Source organism: Octopus bimaculoides, chromosome 1, assembly GCF_001194135.2.
Source record: "Octopus bimaculoides isolate UCB-OBI-ISO-001 chromosome 1, ASM119413v2, whole genome shotgun sequence".
Lineage (NCBI taxonomy): Eukaryota > Metazoa > Mollusca > Cephalopoda > Octopoda > Octopodidae > Octopus > Octopus bimaculoides.
In genome coordinates, this window is record NC_068981.1 from 126,177,785 (window position 1) to 126,184,373 (window position 6,589).

The window sequence follows — 6,589 nt, forward strand, 5'->3', positions numbered from 1 at the left end:
GGTGGCACATAAAAGACACCATTTCGAGCGTGGCCGTTTTCGTGCGGGTGACACGTAAAAGCACCCACTACACTCTCTGAGTGGTTGGCGTTAGGAAGGGCATCCAGCTGTAGAAACTCTGCCAAATTAGATTGGAGCCTGGTGTAGCCATCCGGTTGCACCAGTCCTCAGTCAAATCGTCCAACCCATGCTAGCATGGAAAGCGGAGGTTAAACGATGATGATGATGATGATGATATATATCTTCAAAATTATCTATGCTCAGTTTATTTTCACACCCACAAAATTATATCTAATCCATTCTTCATCAGTAATTGGTAATATATCTTTAATATTCAAAATCTCACTGCCATGTTAGCATATTTTATAATTAAAATCAAAAGATCCCTAAACTTATCGATTTATTACACACATTTTCTCTTGGAAATATTGTTCATTCTCCTCACTTTTCCAATAATTTTCTCTCCGTTTAGTGTATTTAAAGTGTCTGCTTATTGATAGTCAGTCTGAGGAACTTCTATTTCTTATATCCACTTCTTATGCATATCAATGATATTGCCTATAGAAAAGTTCCTGATTACTCCCAGTGAACTAAACATGTCAATTAGGCTTAGTGAGGTTTTAAGATTTTTATATTTCTTAAATGTATGATAAGGATACAGAATTTTTTTTCAATATCTGCTATGCATTGGAAATTAAAAAGAAATGTATGCATGTAGTACATGATTCAAGTTCTGATTCTTTTAGAAGCTATAAAAATATAGTGTAATATTTTACACTTTTTGCCTAATCTTGTTAGCTGTTACCAAATCTTCCTTTTTTAATTGATTACTGTAATGAGCTTGGAAAGTTGTATATTGTAAACAATATGTCAAAGTTCAAGTTGGATCCTTTCAAAGATCAGACTATACTTCTGTTTTACAGACATTGTAAATAAAAAAAAAAAAACTACATATAAGAATTGAAGATATGTTCATTATAACATATATCACTTTATTTCTTGATGCTGAAGCACTAAACTCTGCTTCTTCAGTTATTTAATTCGGCATCTGTGATACACTTTTATTAGCCAGAATACAAAATATGGATGATGAAGATGTGATTGGAGAGAGTTATTTCATTAAGCTGAAAACGTTATAAACTTTGAAATTCGCTGATATAATACATACCAATTATTCTCCTCATATACAACGTACTTAGTGAAACCAAAAATGTTAATATTTAAAACCATTTATCCAGTGAAAAGTTGTACTTTATGGTAGGGTCAGTTCCAGCTCATGCAATTCTTACTCAGCCCTTGGTATATCAGTAACACTTAAGAAGACTGGACAGCTACCAATACAATATTCAAGCTTTTAATTCATCATCATCGTTTAATATCCGCTTTCCATGTTAGCATGGGTTGGACAATTTGATTGAGGACTGGTGAACCAGATGGCTACACCACGCTCCAATCTGATCTGGCAGAGTTTCTACAGCTGGATGCCCTTCCTAACACCAACCACTCCGAGAGTGTAGTGGGTGATAAAAATGTCCATAGTATTGATTGCTACACTAAGCCTTAATTCTGTCTGTAGCTGCCACTAAATAAGGCTCTTTTAAACTGAGTTTTCTTTATTTGTCTTTGCTGGAGCCTCTATCAGAATCTTTAACCCTTTAGCATTTAAACTGGTCATATCCATCGAAAATAATCTACTTGTTTTAACTTCAAACTGGCCAAATCTGGCCTCTCCTACTTATTTTACTATATTATTCTAAAAATAAACTACTACGTCATTGAAATCTCAAAACTATATGGTAATGTACGATTAATTCAAATCAATTTGATAAATATACCTTACAGTTGATAGAAACCTAAATGCTAAAGGGTTAATGATATATGAATTGACTGGTCACTAAAACAGAGAAACAACATGGTCTCATAACCACGTTGAGTTTCACATTACCTACTACTACTGAATTACAAAAACAACATATATTGCAAAACTTGAGTTATGAACATTTTCATATTAGGGAAAATAAAGGTATGGCATATATGAAGGTATGGCACAAACAATGACCTAAATCAGAATAACAAGGAAACATATATCAGACTCATAGTTAGGCAGAATAGAAATGGTTTTATTTTTGTTTTTAAATCATTGCAGTAATGGTTGGTACTAGGCTAATTTTAGTAGATTATCCAGATGTAGCTATTTTTTGTTTCTCTAGAGAAAACTGTAAAATTCATTGTCTTAAACCCAGTTGTTTACTTTAAGCAGCTACAACAACAACAACAACAATAATCTCTTACATGAAACGTATAAAATGAAATCTAGTTTATTATTATTTTTCAGAAATGTACTTTCAAAATTTGAAAATTTATCCAGAAAACCTAAAAGTATCTCATTCTATGTAAATTATGAAATCAATTTTCAACATTTAATCTGTTGTTATCCAGCATTATAAAAGGCTGAGAATTTAATAAAATCATTAATTGGGCAATATTATTGCTTTCTGTGCATCATCATAATTCTTCAAAATTGTTCCAGTTCATTCCTGTTACAGCTAATTAAGTACCTAATTATTTTATATAATTTATCATTAGTACTTTAGATTAAATAATAAATTTAATTAAAAGTGTATATAAGAGAGCAGATTTTATCTTTTTTTCAAAAGTTATTCACATTATTTTACTATTCACTCATTAGATTTAGATCCATTGTTATCAATATACTTTAACAACAAAATCTCATTTTGTTTGAATATATTTTTCTTATATATTGGGAACAAATTTCACCTCAGGGAGTTATATTTCTGTTTATTATCATTGTTTTTATGTATATTTTCCATGCTGGCATGGGTTGTATGAATTGTCATAGTTAGAGTCAGTTTTAAATCAAAGTTATGCTTGCCTAAACAGGTTGGAAATCATGTCTCACCTCTATATTTTAGTTTGGCAAGATTTCTATGGCTGGGTATCATTTCCTAACGCTAACCACTTTAGGGAGTATCAAAACCAGATATGACTGAAGTGTTCTCTTGACAATGTTTCTGCTCCTTTGTCAACCACCTTACAGAATGCATTAGGTGCATTACATTGTGGTACTAGCACCATTAGTGTTGTCTTCTATTTCACAAAACAAAAGGTAGTTTCATTACTCTTTGTTGCCTCTGTTTGGGGCAACATGACCAACAGAGCAGACAAGAGAAAATGCAATTGCAGAAGATTTATCATTATTTTCCTCTATAACTTTTCAAAATGACTTATAGTCTCATTTGAAACATCTAATTAATATTTGAGTATTAAAGTAATATCTTTTTAATTGGAAATTAAATAACTACAGAAGTGATAAAAGTTTTTAAAAGTTCAAACACACTCTTAGATTTTGGGTTAATAGTTCATGTCTTAGCCTTTACTTTTTTGTTTGGTATCTAATTTACATTATTTGGTTCATTTATATGTCTCTAACTTCAGTATGGTCAATATTTCGAATTTCTGTAGCAACAAATAAGTCAATTTTCTCTTGAGACAGGACACTAATTTCTTCTAGATAACTTTTCTAAAGAGTTAAGTAATCTCGTTTTTCTTGCACCTAGATTAACTGATACACAGCTAGAGCAGTATGCCTCCATTGAATTTAACCCTTTAGCATTCAGACTTCTCTGTCAAGTGTAATGCTTGTTTATTCACAATATTTTGAATTAATTATGCATTATCTCATAGCATGCATGTGGGTATTTATTTTTAGAATGACATTGTATAGTAGGTGTGAAAGGCTTGATCTAGTCAGTTTGAACATAAAACAGGTAGAATATTTTGGGCTGGATATGGCTGGTTTAAATGCCAAAGGGTTAAGCCTATCCATTTGGTCATTTCACTTTCAGTTATCTAAAACTTCTAAATTTTTGTCTTTATTAAGAAACCTTTTCAAATTATGAAAAGACTCCAAGGAAATTAAAAAAAAATTTTTAATATATAAAAAACAACTAAAATGATATTTATTTAGGAAATAGTTTATTTTTGTTTAAAATCATCATCAGCAATTAACATCTGTTTTCCATGTTGGTATGGATTGGATTTGTAGTTGGAAATTCCTGCTATATTTTCAGGAATCATCATCATCGTCGTCGTTTAACATCCGCTTTCCATGCTAGCATGGGTTGGACGATTTGACTGAGGACTGGTGAAACCAGATGGCTACACCAGGCTCCAATCTGATTTGGCAGAGTTTCTACAGCTGGATGCCCTTCCTAACTCAGAGAGTGTAGTGGGTGCTTTTTACGTGCCACCGGCACGAAGGCCAGTCACGCTCAAAATGGTGTATTTTATGTGCCACCCGCACAAGAGCCAGTCCAGGGGCACTGGCAACAATCTCTCTCGAAAGTCCTTACACATGCCGTGGGCACAAGTGCCATATAGTATATATAGTAGTGTGAAGACATACACAATTATGTGTTGGATATTGGCTAGGTTCAAATGTTAGCTAGTCTCTCTGTATTTAATGTGTTAATATACTCTACATTTAAGGCAGCGAGCTGGCAGAATCGTTAGCTCACTGGGTAAAATGCTTAGTGACATCTTGTCCATCTTCATGTTCTGATTTCAAATTCTGCTGAGGTTGACTTTACCTTTCATGCTTTCAGGGTTGATAAAAATAAGTACCAGTTAAGCATTAGGGTCAATGTAATCAACTTACCCCTCCTTCTCCAAAATTGTTGGCCTTGTACCAAAATTTTAAACCAATATACTCTACATCTAAAACTAGTCTATTGATATCTATAAAATAAACCTTCACCATTCATTCTGTGCATCTTAAAGTCATGAAAAAAATGCAGAAGATATTTCAGTTCAGCTCCATAGTCATTTTTAGACACTTTTCTTACGTAAAGTAAAAGAGGTTTGTATTAATTTTAGAAATTAGTTGCAAAACTCTATCTTTTATATTTCTTGTTATTTTTACTTTGACCACACCTCGTACTATTAGTGACAGAAGGATTTTTATCTCTAATCATTTAGATTTTAAAACAAACAAAATGGTGCAGTGTACTATCTTTTCATTAACCAGTTTAATGTGGTGCAGGTGTTTTTACAAAATAATGTTGTCAAAATACTCATCAAGCATTTAACCCTATAAGCATTCATATTACTATCTTAAATGTTATGCTTACTTATTTAGTTTGTTTTGAATTAATCATGCATTATTGCATAGACTCAAGGTTTTGTTGATGTTATTTTTAGAATGGCATTGTATGGTAGGTGTGAAAGGTTGGATCTGGATAGTTTAAACATAAAACAGGTAGAATATTTTGGCCAGATAGTGCCGGTTTAAATGCTAAAGAGTTAAACACTGACAAGAAAATCTACAACTGTCTGAGACAGAATTAATGAAAATTTAAAACAAAATTCAGCAAAAATATAAACAAACCAAAAATAATACCCACAAGAATACTCCTATCAATAAAAATTTTCTGGTCATTTTAATAAAATTTATTTTGGCATATGTAGCATATAGTCTAATTTGTGTTTAAGAAAATATTGTTTTATCATGCTCTACACCACCTTTACAAAGTTTTCTCTTAACGAAAGAAATTCCAGGAATTTCATTTATGAAGTGTATATTTTTTAATGAGATTATTTTTCGGGTTTGTGTATGTCAGTTTGTTTTTGAACATAATTTGTTCATATTTGTTGCTTTACATGAAGTGTTGTCCTCTTCATAAAATTATCACAATAATTTGTTGCCATTACTTTAGTTGGAGACATACTGATATTTCCTTTTTTTTTTATTGCAGTAATAGTGTTGAACATTTTGGAGAGCATAGGTCTTTGTTGTATCATATATATATATGGATTATATATCTATGTGTGTATTTAGATAGTTCTCATGGTTTTTGAAATTTGTGGTTACTATTAGTTTTCTGTATTCTTGACAAAAAGGATGTCAACTATACTCAGTTTCAAAGATAGTTAACTTTTGCATCTTGCTGGGGTTTTTTTTTATACCTCTATCTCTTTTCTCTTTTCCCCTCCCCATCTCTCTCTCTCTTTCTCTCTCTCTCTCTCTCTCTCTCTTCATTTCTCTTTCCTTTTTGTCTTGTTTCTTCACCTTTTGCCACCTACTGCCCCTTACTGGCATCAATTTCACCTCTCCAGACACTTCACATCATTGAACTTTATCAAGTAAGTGCCACCTTCCCTTTTTCTTACCTTTTCTCTTGTTGATATGTATTTCAAGGTGTTTACAGTTTCTGCCCTCCAGTTAAACTCCACCCAATTGCAGGGCAAGCCTTGTTTTTCTGAGCCGGTTTGTTTAAGATCATTATTATACTATGATAAATGAATTATATTGTAATTGTGAAAATATTTAATGTTTTATCAACCTCATATATGTAATTAAGATTAAAATAACTTGAAATGTAGAATGTTTTCATTAGAGGAAAGAAAAAAAAAACCTTTCCAAATTAATCTCATATTATCTTAAGAATATTGCCATTTTACATTTTTGCTTGGCAAATCAAAATTTGGCTGAATAACTAATTTTCCCTTTATTTGTTCATGTATTAACTTGTACCATTTTCACATCAGAATATTAAGTGTTAAGTAAAAA

At 31.8% G+C, this 6,589-nt stretch overlaps 1 protein-coding gene across 3 annotated transcripts in view; it reads left to right on the forward strand.

Moving 5' to 3' along the window:
• Positions 1-6,589, forward strand: part of LOC106868012 (dual specificity mitogen-activated protein kinase kinase 7) — an 82,359-nt gene that overhangs the window by 7,268 nt on the left and 68,502 nt on the right. The window lies entirely within an intron of this gene.